The 18,225-nt window shown below is 43.3% G+C and overlaps 3 non-coding genes across 3 annotated transcripts; all 3 read right to left on the bottom strand.

The window, feature by feature from the left end:
* Window positions 1-1,462: 1,462 nt before the first annotated feature.
* Window positions 1,463-1,581, bottom strand: LOC138360483 (5S ribosomal RNA). Its single transcript, XR_011226424.1, has one exon. It is a non-coding gene; the product is annotated as a 5S ribosomal RNA (ribosomal RNA).
* An 8,003-nt stretch (window positions 1,582-9,584) lies between these two features.
* On the bottom strand, window positions 9,585-9,703 carry LOC138360482 (5S ribosomal RNA). The gene has a single exon (XR_011226423.1). It is a non-coding gene; the product is annotated as a 5S ribosomal RNA (ribosomal RNA).
* Window positions 9,704-17,675: 7,972 nt separating this feature from the next.
* Window positions 17,676-17,794, bottom strand: LOC138360481 (5S ribosomal RNA). Its single transcript, XR_011226422.1, has one exon. It is a non-coding gene; the product is annotated as a 5S ribosomal RNA (ribosomal RNA).
* Between the last annotated feature and the right edge of the window lie 431 nt (window positions 17,795-18,225).

Raw genomic sequence — 18,225 nt, 5'->3', positions numbered from 1 at the left:
GAATCCGCTTAATGTGCCTACAATTCAATCATTCAAAAAATACATAATTTACATCATGCCCTTTTCATAGAACAGACAATAAGATTTGAGACAATAAGAACTTTACTTTTATAACTAAAGTTGCACAATTATACCAACTCTATGGTGGCTGGGTGGTAAGGTGTGTGGCTGGTGTTTTGGAAGTCGCGAGTTCAAACGACCCAATGGGAGTACTTTTTTTTTTTGCCATACAATCTTCCTAATACTATTATGTAGGTGTGTGTGTGTGTGTGTGTTTTTATTCATTCTTTGGTTTTATAGATGACATACATATTGACTCCTTTTACCGGTCCTTAATTAGGCTCTGGGGAAGCAATGGTGGTGGTGCATTTAAAACTAAACCAAAAATCACCAGTTCTGGACGCGTCAAATATCATATCCGCTTAATGTGTCTACAACCTAATTACTTAAAACTACACTATTTAATTCATTCATATCATGTGCATATTGGTCATTATGCTCATACAACCGACATCAAAATTTATTTTCATTATTAGAATCATACATTTCATCAAGTAATACAGATACAAAGAGATTTTCTTTCTGAGAAGACCGTTAGTATTGGCTGGCTGGCAGGCAGGCAGGCATTTGAGGGTTATTATTTCGCCTGTTGATTGGGGGGAGGGTTGATGTGTTAGGGGGTTTTCGGTTAGGTGTGGTGGTGGTGATTGGTGGTGATTGGTGGTGATTGGTGGTGGTGGTGATTGGTGGTGAGTAGTGGTGGTGGTGGGTGAGTAGTGGTGGTGGTGGTGGTGGTGGTGGTGGTAGTAGGTGGGAGGGGGGGGGGGGGGGGGAAGGGGACTGATGGTCTGTGGATTCCTTCTCCGTACCCCTTACATATAAGCAAAAACATGCCTTCCTGTGGGTATAGAAACATTAACACAAATTATATATGTAACTGATATTGTAGCCTTTTAAACAGAAAAGATTTGTACATACAAATACTTTTAAATTATCATTTATTTGTGGAAATGGCATTTACGTCATTAAATTGATACCTCAGCATCAAGCTTGTGTCCTGCAGCTGTGGTCCAGTGGTAAAGTGTATATAAGTGATGCGTATTCTTGGAGTTGCGAGTTCAAACCCGGATTAAGCTATATATATATATATATATATATATATATATATATAATATATATATATATATATATATATATATATATATATATATATATATATATATATATATATATATATATATATATATATATATATATATATATAAAACAACATGTTTTGTTTTGGTTGTTTGTTTTTGTATAAAGCCTCACACACTATATTAAGCGAGTTTGTTTTAAACATGACATACATATTAATTCATTTTACCAGGCCTTATTCCACACAACTCCGTGAATTTCCCGTGGAGCCAGCCATTCAAACAAAAACAAACGAAACAAAACAAAACAAAACAAAAAACATTATTGCCAACAGCATTTGGTGTTCCCAGGCGGTCACCCATCCAAGTACTAACCAAACCCAACGTTGCTTAACTTCGCTGATCGGACGAGAAGCGGTGTTCTCAACGTGGTATGGCCGTTGGCATGAGACTGCCTACACATTGTGGCTAATAACCAACTCTTTTTAGTCATCACGGCAGGATACGGACCTTCTTGTGGTGTCTTAATGGTAATTGTATCCTAACATATTTTTGTCTCCTTGGCATGGATATTTAACATCGTTTATTCAGTCTTGGGTTTATGTTCTTTCGCCATTTACAGACATTTTACATCTACCTACTTCCTCAGCCTGCCCTGCCAATTTCTAATGAATTTGTGGATTTTCTTTTGTAATACATACATGTGTGTGCTCATCTGCTCTTCAGTTTTTATGATATTTGTCTCATCTGTCCTGCTTTATGATACTTTTACAAAGAACATGAACAAATGCTTCTATTTTAGAGAAGATATGGGATCCAGGTTTCGGAGCCGTAAAACCAACCGTTGTGATTGGTGGACGAGTTGCCAGGTTGCAGCTTCTGTACCGTGCCGGCACATAAATAGGTTCGGCTCAAGCGGCGGCAGCATCATTCCCCCGTGACTGTCTGAGCGTCTCTCATCACCTTGGTTATCTCATCATCATCATGGTAGAAGCAAAGCCTACCAAGAAGGCTGCGGCTGCTGCTGTGGTGGCCACCACCAGGAAACCTCGCGTCCAGGTTGCTCACCCGAAAACTAGTCAAATGGTTCTAGCCGCGGTCGCAGCACTCAAAGACCGTAAGGGCTCGTCTCTACAAGCAATCAAGAAGTACGTTGTTGCCAACAACAAAGTCGAGGCTGCCAAGATCGCCATTTACATCCGAAGATTTCTCAAGAAAGCAGTGGCTGACGGCATTCTTGTTCAGACCAAGGGAAGTGGAGCTAGTGGATCATTCAAGCTGGCCGTAGCAGAGAAGAGGGCCGTTCTAACTCCCAAGAAAGCCACCACACCAAGAAACCATCTACAGCAGCAAAGAAGGCCGTGGTAACTCCCAAGAAAGCCGCCACAAGCAACAAACCACCTACAGCCTTGAAAAAGAAGCAGCAGCAGCAGCTTGTTGTTGGGAACAAAAAGCCCAAAATAAAGAGAGCTTCAAAATCTCCCAAACCACCCAAGGCAAAGAAAGCTGTCAAGAAAAACAACAAGGCAAAATAAACGATGACATGCAAGCAGCATGAATACACATGACAATAAACATCCAGGCCTCCCCCCTCAGTGGAGGGGCCTCATATGATTCCAAAAAGAGTTTAGTTTTGTAGACAAATAAATCATTACTTTTGGGGTAGATTTACTCTGTATATTATATATATATATATATATATATATATATATATATATATATATATTATATATATATATATATAATATATATATATATATATTTATATATACACATGGGTGAGGTGATATGGTACCAAAGTTTTGGGTAAGGTGATTGACATTTACACAAGATAAAACACGAACCAATGGGAATAAAAACATAAGAATGGAAGTAACTGCAGAAGGCCTATTGGCCCATAACACAAGCACTTCCTCTTGATGCTTCTATATTGGTTCGGAGTCTTGAAGCTATAATATATATATATATATATATATATATATATATATATATATATATATATATATATATATATGCACACAAAACTAAATAGTCTTGTTAGACAAATTGCCCCTATTAGAGGCAAGTTGACTAACAAGCCGAATGACTGCAATTGTTTTGAATTTGAGTTAAATCTAACATAGAAATGTAATCAAACCTAACCTAACCTATGCTAACCCAAGCTAAGCTAACCTAACCTAACCTAAGCTAAACCCAAGCTAAGCTAAGCTAACCCTAACCTAACCTAACCTAACCTAAGCTAACCTAACCTAACCTAACCTAACCTAACCTAACCTAACCTAACCTAACCCAGCAATTCATGATCTTAATATAATACTGTTAATTGGATAAACCAATTTGGAAAGAAATGTTCGAAAATAACAAAATTAACTGTGCTTGTTAGGAAAATTGGGCCTTGCATACTTGTCCCAATAGTGTGGTTCTCGCTTTTAGGTACGACATAAACGTATACCTAAGTTGAGAGAGAAAAAGATTCGCACTCAAACATGCATATCGATTGCCAGTCCTGAATTCTGGGTAGATATTCGTGTCCTCCCTTTTCATTTACCATCATTTGGATACTATCAAAACAGCTCTGAGAAGGATAAAATGAATAAAACGGGTAGCTCACTCATGTAAAAAGGAAGAGTTGGGAAAGATCTCTCTCTCTCTCTCTCTCTCTCTCCCCCTCACCCCCCACCAATGATCCTGCTCTGCTAGTATATAACGTAACAAACCTTCCCCCCCCCCCCTCCCTCCCCAATCAGAGTCCCTTTAAGCATGCGAGGATAAAAAATAGATTTCATAAGACCCAATGTGCTAGCTGATATCAAAACAATTTATGTTATCGTCTATTAAGCCCTTCAGTAAAAAAGTATAGGGACCTAATTAGGTCCCGTTTTGAGGTGGTGGTGGGTGGAATCGATGGATTAGCCAAGCTCTTATCCGCCGAATCCGTAGAGGGTACGACCCTGGCGCTTCAGAGCGTACACCACGTCCATAGCAGTGACGGTCTTCCTCTTGGCGTGTTCCGTGTAGGTTACAGCATCACGGATGACGTTCTCGAGGAACACCTTCAGGACGCCACGGGTCTCTTCGTAGATGAGACCCGAAATACGCTTCACGCCGCCACGACGAGCTAAGCGACGAATAGCGGGCTTGGTGATGCCCTGGATGTTGTCACGTAGCACCTTACGATGACGCTTGGCGCCACCCTTTCCGAGTCCCTTGCCTCCCTTGCCGCGTCCAGTCATGGTGTTGAAGTTGTGTGAATCGAATTGACGAATGCCCGCACGATTTCCCGACTATATCCATCAAGCGGACGTACTAGTAGCATTGCAACTCCTGCCTGCCCTTACTTTACGCTTGTGGTCGAGTAGACACGGCTTTCTCACAACGCTTTCAAAACTGCAGTTGCCTACTCGTCTGTTTCACGTCCCTGTGAAATGACTTTTGCACAAATCCAAAAAATAGAGCAAAATCAGCGATAATAGTGATTGAGGTGAGCCGCCTGTTGGCTGCAGCCAGAGGAAGGAGGGGAGGGGCAACGGGGTGACGTAGGCGAGTCGAGCAGCCAATGGCGCTCGAGCAAGCGCCTCGAGACGGCGTATATAAGCAAAAATTTTTCGGCGCCGGCCATCACAAACCACAGTTGTTCACCATGGCTCGCACCAAGCAGACTGCTCGCAAGTCCACGGGAGGCAAGGCTCCTCGTAAGCAGCTGGCCACCAAGGCAGCACGCAAGTCTGCTCCTGCCACAGGGGGTGTGAAGAAGCCTCACCGTTACAGGCCCGGAACGGTCGCCCTGCGTGAGATCCGTCGTTACCAGAAGAGCACCGAGTTGCTCATCAGGAAACTTCCCTTCCAGCGTCTGGTGCGCGAGATTGCCCAGGACTTCAAGACCGATCTTCGCTTCCAGTCGTCTGCCGTCATGGCTTTACAGGAGGCATCCGAGGCTTACCTGGTCGGTCTCTTCGAGGACACTAACCTCTGTGCCATCCACGCCAAGCGTGTCACCATCATGCCAAAGGACATTCAGCTTGCTCGCCGTATCCGTGGAGAGCGTGCATAAGCTAAATCGACCACCCTAGTATACACCAAACTCGGCCCTTCTCAGGGCCAAAATATCCTTCTAAGGAGATTTCAGACATTCCTAGCATAATTTAGGTGTCATACATACATGTGATATCAATAAATCAAGTCATTTGTAGTACAACCTGTTCTCTTACAAACAAAACGCCGTCGCTTTTCACTCTTATGCACTGTCAAGGATCACCCCCCCCCCCCCCCCCCCAAAATAAAAATTGTCATACTGTACTAGAAATAAAAGCAGCTTGTATAAGTGACATATACTGTCCAGTCCTGTTTTATTCTGTTTTCGGTCCTCTGGCTTAATCTGTTAAGTTAGGAGATGACATTTTAAATTAACCGTTTTCTTGACATTTTCAAACCTAAGAGGGTGGCCTGCATAGTAATCCTAATGTGGAACATAACAATGAATCTCTAATCTCTAGAAAAAAGATACCGAGTGCTTATATGTGTTGAGAGAGAGAGAGAGAGAGAGAGAGAGAGAGAGAGAGAGAGAGAGAGAGAGAGAGAGAGAGAGAGAGACACACAGACAGACAGACAAGACAGACAAGACAGACAGACAGACAGGCAGGCAGGCAGGCAGGCAGGCAGACAGACAGACAGACAGACAGACAGACAGACAGACAGACAGACACTGAGAGAGAGAAACACACACAGACAGTTTCATAAATATTCTCATTTTATAGCTATTTGCTTTCAGTGACAGAGGTTTTTGTTATAATAGTATTGGTGTCTAACACTCACAATCTCTTTAGAAATTAAAGTGTGGCTCCAATGGAGCCGAGTTTGTTGGTTTGAGGCCAAGCCACCACCACAGGGCAGTAAGTAAGCCGTTTACTTGGAGGAGGTGTACTTGGTGACGGCCTTAGTGCCCTCAGAGACGGCGTGCTTGGCCAGTTCTCCGGGCAACAGGAGCCTTACAGCCGTCTGGATCTCCCGACTGGTAATGGTGGAACGCTTGTTGTAGTGGGCCAGGCGAGAAGCCTCGGCGGCGATGCGCTCGAAGATGTCGTTCACGAACGAGTTCATGATCGACATGGCTTTGGAAGAGATACCAGTGTCGGGGTGGACCTGCTTCAGCACTTTGTAGATGTAGATGCTGTAGCTCTCCTTCCTCCTGCGCTTCTTTTTCTTATCGCCCTTGGCAATGGCCTTCTGGGCCTTTCCGGCCTTCTTGGCAGCCTTTCCAGATGCCTTGGGTGGCATGATGATGCTCGTGCTGGCTGGCGTTGCGATACAATAATGAACTTTTGCGCGAGGCGAGCTTTCCTTTTATATCCCGCTCGCGACTCAGCTCAGAGCGGGTCGCGTGGCGGAGCGCGCTGATTGGTCAGTGGCGGGCTCCCTTGATCCTGAGCGGGGTATATAACACGAAGCTCGATCTGCGGGGCGGCATAAAACACCACAAACCCACAACAGCAGCAGCAATGTCAGGACGCGGCAAGGGAGGCAAAGTGAAGGGCAAGTCAAAGTCTCGCTCCAGCAGGGCCGGACTTCAGTTCCCCGTGGGCAGAATTCACCGTCTGCTGCGTAAGGGCAACTACGCCGAACGCGTCGGTGCTGGCGCTCCTGTCTACCTGGCAGCCGTCATGGAATACCTCGCTGCCGAAGTTCTGGAGCTCGCCGGTAACGCCGCACGTGACAACAAGAAGACCCGTATCATCCCACGTCACTTGCAGTTGGCCATCCGCAACGACGAAGAACTCAACAAACTTCTGTCTGGCGTAACCATTGCACAGGGAGGTGTTCTTCCAAACATTCAGGCAGTTCTTTTGCCAAAGAAGACAGAGAAGAAGTAAGCACTTCTGCCACCCACCACGACAAATACCATAACCAGGCTCCATCCGGAGCCACACACACTTTAATAGAGAGATTCAAGTAGACAATCAACTTTCAAACATTAATAATAACATTTATATTGATTTCATTTGGAATGTGTACATAACAAACAAACAAACAAAACAAAATTATAGGGGATATTCAGCATCACTTGGAATATTAACCAATCATATAAATCCAATATATATTTTATATTTTACTTTAAGCGAGGAATTCATATTCTATTAATTTTTAATCATACAAATGAACAAAAGCAATTCTTCACTAGACGTAATGAATGAATAAATGATCAAGGTTTTAATGTGTTTCATGAATATATATATATATATATATATATATATATATATATATATATATATATATATATATATATATATATATATATATATATATATATATATATATATTAATACTTGTGAACCAGAATATGTTTGAGCAGCAGCGATCGTGCCTGCCATTGGCCGAAGTGCAACAATTCAAATAATTTAAAGGGCCTGCTCGGGTATATAAGAGAGGCTGGGAGACTGGGGCCGGTGGTGGGTGATGGGTGATGAGTGATGGTGTGGTGTGGTATGGTGTTGTTAAGAGTTGATTTACGGCCAGCCAGCCAGCTGCAGCCAAGGCAGGGCAGGGCAGGGCAAGGCAGGGCAAGGCAAGGCAAGGCAAGGCAAGGCAAGGCAAGGCAAGGCAAGGCAATAACAGAACAGGACAGGACAGGACAGGCAAGGCAAGGCAAGGCAAGCAGGCGGGCGGGCAGGCGGGCGGGCGGGCGGGCGGCCAGCCAGCCAGCCAGCCAGGCAGGCAGGCAGGCAGGCAGGCAGGCAGGCAGCCAGCCAGCCAGCCAGCCAGCCAGCCAGCCAGCCAGCCAGCCAGCCAGCCAGCCAGCCAGCCAGCCAGCCACTCCCACTTTGTATTTATATGCATTCAATTTATATTCAAACATTATATATGTTAAGGGCCTAGTTTTAGTGTTTATTTTAAAAATGACAAACATCGAGTCGTTTTACCAGTCCTTTAGCGTTAACAGTGATGCATTTTAAAACTGAACAGAAATCACCTTTTCTGGATATATCAAATATCGAATCCGCTTAATGTGCCTACAATTCAATCATTCAAAAAATACATAATTTACATCATGCCTTTTCATAGAACAGACAATAAGATTTGAGACAATAAGAACTTTACTTTTATAACTAAAGTTGCACAATTATACCAACTCTATGGTGGCTGGGTGGTAAGGTGTGTGGCTGGTGTTTTGGAAGTCGCGAGTTCAAACGACCCAATGGGAGTACTTTTTTTTTTTTGCCATACAATCTTCCTAATACTATTATGTAGGTGTGTGTGTGTGTGTGTGTTTTTATTCATTCTTTGGTTTTATAGATGACATACATATTGACTCCTTTTACCGGTCCTTAATTAGGCTCTGGGGAAGCAATGGTGGTGGTGCATTTAAAACTAAACCAAAAATCACCAGTTCTGGACGCGTCAAATATCATATCCGCTTAATGTGTCTACAACCTAATTACTTAAAACTACACTATTTAATTCATTCATATCATGTGCATATTGGTCATTATGCTCATACAACCGACATCAAAATTTATTTTCATTATTAGAATCATACATTTCATCAAGTAATACAGATACAAAGAGATTTTCTTTCTGAGAAGACCGTTAGTATTGGCTGGCTGGCAGGCAGGCAGGCATTTGAGGGTTATTATTTCGCCTGTTGATTGGGGGGAGGGTTGATGTGTTAGGGGGGTTTCGGTTAGGTGTGGTGGTGGTGATTGGTGGTGATTGGTGGTGATTGGTGGTGGTGGTGATTGGTGGTGAGTAGTGGTGGTGGTGGTGAGTAGTGGTGGTGGTGGTGGTGGTGGTGGTGGTAGTAGGTGGGAGGGGGGGGGGGGGGGGGGAAGGGGACTGATGGTCTGTGGATTCCTTCTCCGTACCCCTTACATATAAGCAAAAACATGCCTTCCTGTGGGTATAGAAACATTAACACAAATTATATATGTAACTGATATTGTAGCCTTTTAAACAGAAAAGATTTGTACATACAAATACTTTTAAATTATCATTTATTTGTGGAAATGGCATTTACGTCATTAAATTGATACCTCAGCATCAAGCTTGTGTCCTGCAGCTGTGGTCCAGTGGTAAAGTGTATATAAGTGATGCGTATTCTTGGAGTTGCGAGTTCAAACCCGGATTAAGCTATATATATATATATATATATATATATATATATATATATATATATATATATATATATATATATATATATATATATATATATATATATATATATATATATATATATATATATATATATATATATATATAAAACAACATGTTTTGTTTTGGTTGTTTGTTTTTGTATAAAGCCTCACACACTATATTAAGCGAGTTTGTTTTAAACATGACATACATATTAATTCATTTTACCAGGCCTTATTCCACACAACTCCGTGAATTTCCCGTGGAGCCAGCCATTCAAACAAAAACAAACGAAACAAAACAAAACAAAACAAAAAACATTATTGCCAACAGCATTTGGTGTTCCCAGGCGGTCACCCATCCAAGTACTAACCAAACCCAACGTTGCTTAACTTCGCTGATCGGACGAGAAGCGGTGTTCTCAACGTGGTATGGCCGTTGGCATGAGACTGCCTACACATTGTGGCTAATAACCAACTCTTTTTAGTCATCACGGCAGGATACGGACCTTCTTGTGGTGTCTTAATGGTAATTGTATCCTAACATATTTTTGTCTCCTTGGCATGGATATTTAACATCGTTTATTCAGTCTTGGGTTTATGTTCTTTCGCCATTTACAGACATTTTACATCTACCTACTTCCTCAGCCTGCCCTGCCAATTTCTAATGAATTTGTGGATTTTCTTTTGTAATACATACATGTGTGTGCTCATCTGCTCTTCAGTTTTTATGATATTTGTCTCATCTGTCCTGCTTTATGATACTTTTACAAAGAACATGAACAAATGCTTCTATTTTAGAGAAGATATGGGATCCAGGTTTCGGAGCCGTAAAACCAACCGTTGTGATTGGTGGACGAGTTGCCAGGTTGCAGCTTCTGTACCGTGCCGGCACATAAATAGGTTCGGCTCAAGCGGCGGCAGCATCATTCCCCCGTGACTGTCTGAGCGTCTCTCATCACCTTGGTTATCTCATCATCATCATGGTAGAAGCAAAGCCTACCAAGAAGGCTGCGGCTGCTGCTGTGGTGGCCACCACCAGGAAACCTCGCGTCCAGGTTGCTCACCCGAAAACTAGTCAAATGGTTCTAGCCGCGGTCGCAGCACTCAAAGACCGTAAGGGCTCGTCTCTACAAGCAATCAAGAAGTACGTTGTTGCCAACAACAAAGTCGAGGCTGCCAAGATCGCCATTTACATCCGAAGATTTCTCAAGAAAGCAGTGGCTGACGGCATTCTTGTTCAGACCAAGGGAAGTGGAGCTAGTGGATCATTCAAGCTGGCCGTAGCAGAGAAGAGGGCCGTTCTAACTCCCAAGAAAGCCACCACAACCAAGAAACCATCTACAGCAGCAAAGAAGGCCGTGGTAACTCCCAAGAAAGCCGCCACAAGCAACAAACCACCTACAGCCTTGAAAAAGAAGCAGCAGCAGCAGCTTGTTGTTGGGAACAAAAAGCCCAAAATAAAGAGAGCTTCAAAATCTCCCAAACCACCCAAGGCAAAGAAAGCTGTCAAGAAAACAACAAAGGCAAAATAAACGATGACATGCAAGCAGCATGAATACACATGACAATAAACATCCAGGCCTCCCCCCTCAGTGGAGGGGCCTCATATGATTCCAAAAAGAGTTTAGTTTTGTAGACAAATAAATCATTACTTTTGGGGTAGATTTACTCTGTATATTATATATATATATATATATATATATATATATATATATATATATATATATATATATATATATATATATATATATATTTATATATACACATGGGTGAGGTGATATGGTACCAAAGTTTTGGGTAAGGTGATTGACATTTACACAAGATAAAACACGAACCAATGGGAATAAAAACATAAGAATGGAAGTAACTGCAGAAGGCCTATTGGCCCATAACACAAGCACTTCCTCTTGATGCTTCTATATTGGTTCGGAGTCTTGAAGCTATAATATATATATATATATATATATATATATATATATATATATATATATATATATATATATATGCACACAAAACTAAATAGTCTTGTTAGACAAATTGCCCCTATTAGAGGCAAGTTGACTAACAAGCCGAATGACTGCAATTGTTTTGAATTTGAGTTAAATCTAACATAGAAATGTAATCAAACCTAACCTAACCTATGCTAACCCAAGCTAAGCTAACCTAACCTAACCTAAGCTAACCCAAGCTAAGCTAAGCTAACCTAACCTAACCTAACCTAACCTAAGCTAACCTAACCTAACCTAACCTAACCTAACCTAACCTAACCTAACCTAACCCAGCAATTCATGATCTTAATATAATACTGTTAATTGGATAAACCAATTTGGAAAGAAATGTTCGAAAATAACAAAATTAACTGTGCTTGTTAGGAAAATTGGGCCTTGCATACTTGTCCCAATAGTGTGGTTCTCGCTTTTAGGTACGACATAAACGTATACCTAAGTTGAGAGAGAAAAAGATTCGCACTCAAACATGCATATCGATTGCCAGTCCTGAATTCTGGGTAGATATTCGTGTCCTCCCTTTTCATTTACCATCATTTGGATACTATCAAAACAGCTCTGAGAAGGATAAAATGAATAAAACGGGTAGCTCACTCATGTAAAAAGGAAGAGTTGGGAAAGATCTCTCTCTCTCTCTCTCTCTCTCTCCCCCTCACCCCCCACCAATGATCCTGCTCTGCTAGTATATAACGTAACAAACCTTCCCCCCCCCCCCTCCCTCCCCAATCAGAGTCCCTTTAAGCATGCGAGGATAAAAAATAGATTTCATAAGACCCAATGTGCTAGCTGATATCAAAACAATTTATGTTATCGTCTATTAAGCCCTTCAGTAAAAAAGTATAGGGACCTAATTAGGTCCCGTTTTGAGGTGGTGGTGGGTGGAATCGATGGATTAGCCAAGCTCTTATCCGCCGAATCCGTAGAGGGTACGACCCTGGCGCTTCAGAGCGTACACCACGTCCATAGCAGTGACGGTCTTCCTCTTGGCGTGTTCCGTGTAGGTTACAGCATCACGGATGACGTTCTCGAGGAACACCTTCAGGACGCCACGGGTCTCTTCGTAGATGAGACCCGAAATACGCTTCACGCCGCCACGACGAGCTAAGCGACGAATAGCGGGCTTGGTGATGCCCTGGATGTTGTCACGTAGCACCTTACGATGACGCTTGGCGCCACCCTTTCCGAGTCCCTTGCCTCCCTTGCCGCGTCCAGTCATGGTGTTGAAGTTGTGTGAATCGAATTGACGAATGCCCGCACGATTTCCCGACTATATCCCATCAAGCGGACGTACTAGTAGCATTGCAACTCCTGCCTGCCCTTACTTTACGCTTGTGGTCGAGTAGACACGGCTTTCTCACAACGCTTTCAAAACTGCAGTTGCCTACTCGTCTGTTTCACGTCCCTGTGAAATGACTTTTGCACAAATCCAAAAAATAGAGCAAAATCAGCGATAATAGTGATTGAGGTGAGCCGCCTGTTGGCTGCAGCCAGAGGAAGGAGGGGAGGGGCAACGGGGTGACGTAGGCGAGTCGAGCAGCCAATGGCGCTCGAGCAAGCGCCTCGAGACGGCGTATATAAGCAAAAATTTTTCGGCGCCGGCCATCACAAACCACAGTTGTTCACCATGGCTCGCACCAAGCAGACTGCTCGCAAGTCCACGGGAGGCAAGGCTCCTCGTAAGCAGCTGGCCACCAAGGCAGCACGCAAGTCTGCTCCTGCCACAGGGGGTGTGAAGAAGCCTCACCGTTACAGGCCCGGAACGGTCGCCCTGCGTGAGATCCGTCGTTACCAGAAGAGCACCGAGTTGCTCATCAGGAAACTTCCCTTCCAGCGTCTGGTGCGCGAGATTGCCCAGGACTTCAAGACCGATCTTCGCTTCCAGTCGTCTGCCGTCATGGCTTTACAGGAGGCATCCGAGGCTTACCTGGTCGGTCTCTTCGAGGACACTAACCTCTGTGCCATCCACGCCAAGCGTGTCACCATCATGCCAAAGGACATTCAGCTTGCTCGCCGTATCCGTGGAGAGCGTGCATAAGCTAAATCGACCACCCTAGTATACACCAAACTCGGCCCTTCTCAGGGCCAAAATATCCTTCTAAGGAGATTTCAGACATTCCTAGCATAATTTAGGTGTCATACATACATGTGATATCAATAAATCAAGTCATTTGTAGTACAACCTGTTCTCTTACAAACAAAACGCCGTCGCTTTTCACTCTTATGCACTGTCAAGGATCACCCCCCCCCCCCCCCCCCCCAAAATAAAAATTGTCATACTGTACTAGAAATAAAAGCAGCTTGTATAAGTGACATATACTGTCCAGTCCTGTTTTATTCTGTTTTCGGTCCTCTGGCTTAATCTGTTAAGTTAGGAGATGACATTTTAAATTAACCGTTTTCTTGACATTTTCAAACCTAAGAGGGTGGCCTGCATAGTAATCCTAATGTGGAACATAACAATGAATCTCTAATCTCTAGAAAAAAGATACCGAGTGCTTATATGTGTTGAGAGAGAGAGAGAGAGAGAGAGAGAGAGAGAGAGAGAGAGAGAGAGAGAGAGAGAGAGAGAGAGACACACAGACAGACAGACAAGACAGACAAGACAGACAGACAGACAGGCAGGCAGGCAGGCAGGCAGGCAGACAGACAGACAGACAGACAGACAGACAGACAGACAGACAGACACTGAGAGAGAGAAACACACACAGACAGTTTCATAAATATTCTCATTTTATAGCTATTTGCTTTCAGTGACAGAGGTTTTTGTTATAATAGTATTGGTGTCTAACACTCACAATCTCTTTAGAAATTAAAGTGTGGCTCCAATGGAGCCGAGTTTGTTGGTTTGAGGCCAAGCCACCACCACAGGGCAGTAAGTAAGCCGTTTACTTGGAGGAGGTGTACTTGGTGACGGCCTTAGTGCCCTCAGAGACGGCGTGCTTGGCCAGTTCTCCGGGCAACAGGAGCCTTACAGCCGTCTGGATCTCCCGACTGGTAATGGTGGAACGCTTGTTGTAGTGGGCCAGGCGAGAAGCCTCGGCGGCGATGCGCTCGAAGATGTCGTTCACGAACGAGTTCATGATCGACATGGCTTTGGAAGAGATACCAGTGTCGGGGTGGACCTGCTTCAGCACTTTGTAGATGTAGATGCTGTAGCTCTCCTTCCTCCTGCGCTTCTTTTTCTTATCGCCCTTGGCAATGGCCTTCTGGGCCTTTCCGGCCTTCTTGGCAGCCTTTCCAGATGCCTTGGGTGGCATGATGATGCTCGTGCTGGCTGGCGTTGCGATACAATAATGAACTTTTGCGCGAGGCGAGCTTTCCTTTTATATCCCGCTCGCGACTCAGCTCAGAGCGGGTCGCGTGGCGGAGCGCGCTGATTGGTCAGTGGCGGGCTCCCTTGATCCTGAGCGGGGTATATAACACGAAGCTCGATCTGCGGGGCGGCATAAAACACCACAAACCCACAACAGCAGCAGCAATGTCAGGACGCGGCAAGGGAGGCAAAGTGAAGGGCAAGTCAAAGTCTCGCTCCAGCAGGGCCGGACTTCAGTTCCCCGTGGGCAGAATTCACCGTCTGCTGCGTAAGGGCAACTACGCCGAACGCGTCGGTGCTGGCGCTCCTGTCTACCTGGCAGCCGTCATGGAATACCTCGCTGCCGAAGTTCTGGAGCTCGCCGGTAACGCCGCACGTGACAACAAGAAGACCCGTATCATCCCACGTCACTTGCAGTTGGCCATCCGCAACGACGAAGAACTCAACAAACTTCTGTCTGGCGTAACCATTGCACAGGGAGGTGTTCTTCCAAACATTCAGGCAGTTCTTTTGCCAAAGAAGACAGAGAAGAAGTAAGCACTTCTGCCACCCACCACGACAAATACCATAACCAGGCTCCATCCGGAGCCACACACACTTTAATAGAGAGATTCAAGTAGACAATCAACTTTCAAACATTAATAATAACATTTATATTGATTTCATTTGGAATGTGTACATAACAAACAAACAAACAAAACAAAATTATAGGGGATATTCAGCATCACTTGGAATATTAACCAATCATATAAATCCAATATATATTTTATATTTTACTTTAAGCGAGGAATTCATATTCTATTAATTTTTAATCATACAAATGAACAAAAGCAATTCTTCACTAGACGTAATGAATGAATAAATGATCAAGGTTTTAATGTGTTTCATGAATATATATATATATATATATATATATATATATATATATATATATATATATATATATATATATATATATATATATATATATATATATATATATATATATTAATACTTGTGAACCAGAATATGTTTGAGCAGCAGCGATCGTGCCTGCCATTGGCCGAAGTGCAACAATTCAAATAATTTAAAGGGCCTGCTCGGGTATATAAGAGAGGCTGGGAGACTGGGGCCGGTGGTGGGTGATGGGTGATGAGTGATGGTGTGGTGTGGTATGGTGTTGTTAAGAGTTGATTTACGGCCAGCCAGCCAGCTGCAGCCAAGGCAGGGCAGGGCAGGGCAAGGCAGGGCAAGGCAAGGCAAGGCAAGGCAAGGCAAGGCAAGGCAAGGCAAGGCAATAACAGAACAGGACAGGACAGGACAGGCAAGGCAAGGCAAGGCAAGCAGGCGGGCGGGCAGGCGGGCGGGCGGGCGGGCGGCCAGCCAGCCAGCCAGCCAGGCAGGCAGGCAGGCAGGCAGGCAGGCAGGCAGCCAGCCAGCCAGCCAGCCAGCCAGCCAGCCAGCCAGCCAGCCAGCCAGCCAGCCAGCCAGCCAGCCACTCCCACTTTGTATTTATATGCATTCAATTTATATTCAAACATTATATATGTTAAGGGCCTAGTTTTAGTGTTTATTTTAAAAATGACAAACATCGAGTCGTTTTACCAGTCCTTTAGCGTTAACAGTGATGCATTTTAAAACTGAACAGAAATCACCTTTTCTGGATATATCAAATATCGAATCCGCTTAATGTGCCTACAATTCAATCATTCAAAAAATACATAATTTACATCATGCCTTTTCATAGAACAGACAATAAGATTTGAGACAATAAGAACTTTACTTTTATAACTAAAGTTGCACAATTATACCAACTCTATGGTGGCTGGGTGGTAAGGTGTGTGGCTGGTGTTTTGGAAGTCGCGAGTTCAAACGACCCAATGGGAGTACTTTTTTTTTTTGCCATACAATCTTCCTAATACTATTATGTAGGTGTGTGTGTGTGTGTGTGTTTTTATTCATTCTTTGGTTTTATAGATGACATACATATTGACTCCTTTTACCGGTCCTTAATTAGGCTCTGGGGAAGCAATGGTGGTGGTGCATTTAAAACTAAACCAAAAATCACCAGTTCTGGACGCGTCAAATATCATATCCGCTTAATGTGTCTACAACCTAATTACTTAAAACTACACTATTTAATTCATTCATATCATGTGCATATTGGTCATTATGCTCATACAACCGACATCAAAATTTATTTTCATTATTAGAATCATACATTTCATCAAGTAATACAGATACAAAGAGATTTTCTTTCTGAGAAGACCGTTAGTATTGGCTGGCTGGCAGGCAGGCAGGCATTTGAGGGTTATTATTTCGCCTGTTGATTGGGGGGAGGGTTGATGTGTTAGGGGGTTTTCGGTTAGGTGTGGTGGTGGTGATTGGTGGTGATTGGTGGTGATTGGTGGTGGTGGTGATTGGTGGTGAGTAGTGGTGGTGGTGGTGAGTAGTGGTGGTGGTGGTGGTGGTGGTGGTGGTAGTAGGTGGGAGGGGGGGGGGGGGGGGGGGGGGGGGAAGGGGACTGATGGTCTGTGGATTCCTTCTCCGTACCCCTTACATATAAGCAAAAACATGCCTTCCTGTGGGTATAGAAACATTAACACAAATTATATATGTAACTGATATTGTAGCCTTTTAAACAGAAAAGATTTGTACATACAAATACTTTTAAATTATCATTTATTTGTGGAAATGGCATTTACGTCATTAAATTGATACCTCAGCATCAAGCTTGTGTCCTGCAGCTGTGGTCCAGTGGTAAAGTGTATATAAGTGATGCGTATTCTTGGAGTTGCGAGTTCAAACCCGGATTAAGCTATATATATATATATATATATATATATATATATATATATATATATATATATATATATATATATATATATATATATATATATATATATATATATATATAAAACAACATGTTTTGTTTTGGTTGTTTGTTTTTGTATAAAGCCTCACACACTATATTAAGCGAGTTTGTTTTAAACATGACATACATATTAATTCATTTTACCAGGCCTTATTCCACACAACTCCGTGAATTTCCCGTGGAGCCAGCCATTCAAACAAAAACAAACGAAACAAAACAAAACAAAACAAAAAACATTATTGCCAACAGCATTTGGTGTTCCCAGGCGGTCACCCATCCAAGTACTAACCAAACCCAACGTTGCTTAACTTCGCTGATCGGACGAGAAGCGGTGTTCTCAACGTGGTATGGCCGTTGGCATGAGACTGCCTACACATTGTGGCTAATAACCAACTCTTTTTAGTCATCACGGCAGGATACGGACCTTCTTGTGGTGTCTTAATGGTAATTGTATCCTAACATATTTTTGTCTCCTTGGCATGGATATTTAACATCGTTTATTCAGTCTTGGGTTTATGTTCTTTCGCCATTTACAGACATTTTACATCTACCTACTTCCTCAGCCTGCCCTGCCAATTTCTAATGAATTTGTGGATTTTCTTTTGTAATACATACATGTGTGTGCTCATCTGCTCTTCAGTTTTTATGATATTTGTCTCATCTGTCCTGCTTTATGATACTTTTACAAAGAACATGAACAAATGCTTCTATTTTAGAGAAGATATGGGATCCAGGTTTCGGAGCCGTAAAACCAACCGTTGTGATTGGTGGACGAGTTGCCAGGTTGCAG

Source organism: Procambarus clarkii, unplaced genomic scaffold (assembly GCF_040958095.1).
Source record: "Procambarus clarkii isolate CNS0578487 unplaced genomic scaffold, FALCON_Pclarkii_2.0 HiC_scaffold_112, whole genome shotgun sequence".
Taxonomy (NCBI): Eukaryota; Metazoa; Arthropoda; class Malacostraca; order Decapoda; family Cambaridae; genus Procambarus; species Procambarus clarkii.
Note: the sequence above shows the minus strand (reverse complement) of the source record. Positions and strands in the feature narration are given on the sequence as shown.